We start from the raw sequence: 319 nt of genomic DNA, 5'->3' as shown, positions 1-319 counted from the left end.
AACACGGTGTTCGATGCAGAACCGATACCAGATATGGATGAATTGTTTGCAAAGATAAGAAAGGGTAAATATTTCACCAAAATTGATTTGTCAAAAGGGTATTGGCAAGTACCTATGGTTGATGAAGCGAAACCGCTTACAGCATTCATTACTCCCAACCGTATTTTTCAATTTAAAGTAATGCCTTTTGGATTAATAAATGCACCCGCCTCTTTCAGCAGGATTATGCGTTCTTTGTTAAGAGGGATGGATGGTGTAGTAAACTACATTGATGACATATTAATCTATTCCACAACTTGGGAGGAACATGTAAGGTCTA

Source organism: Anneissia japonica, unplaced genomic scaffold (genome assembly GCF_011630105.1).
Source record: "Anneissia japonica isolate Jap-2015-1 unplaced genomic scaffold, ASM1163010v1 scaffold857_len152722_cov132, whole genome shotgun sequence".
Lineage (NCBI taxonomy): Eukaryota > Metazoa > Echinodermata > Crinoidea > Comatulida > Comatulidae > Anneissia > Anneissia japonica.
Note: the sequence above shows the minus strand (reverse complement) of the source record.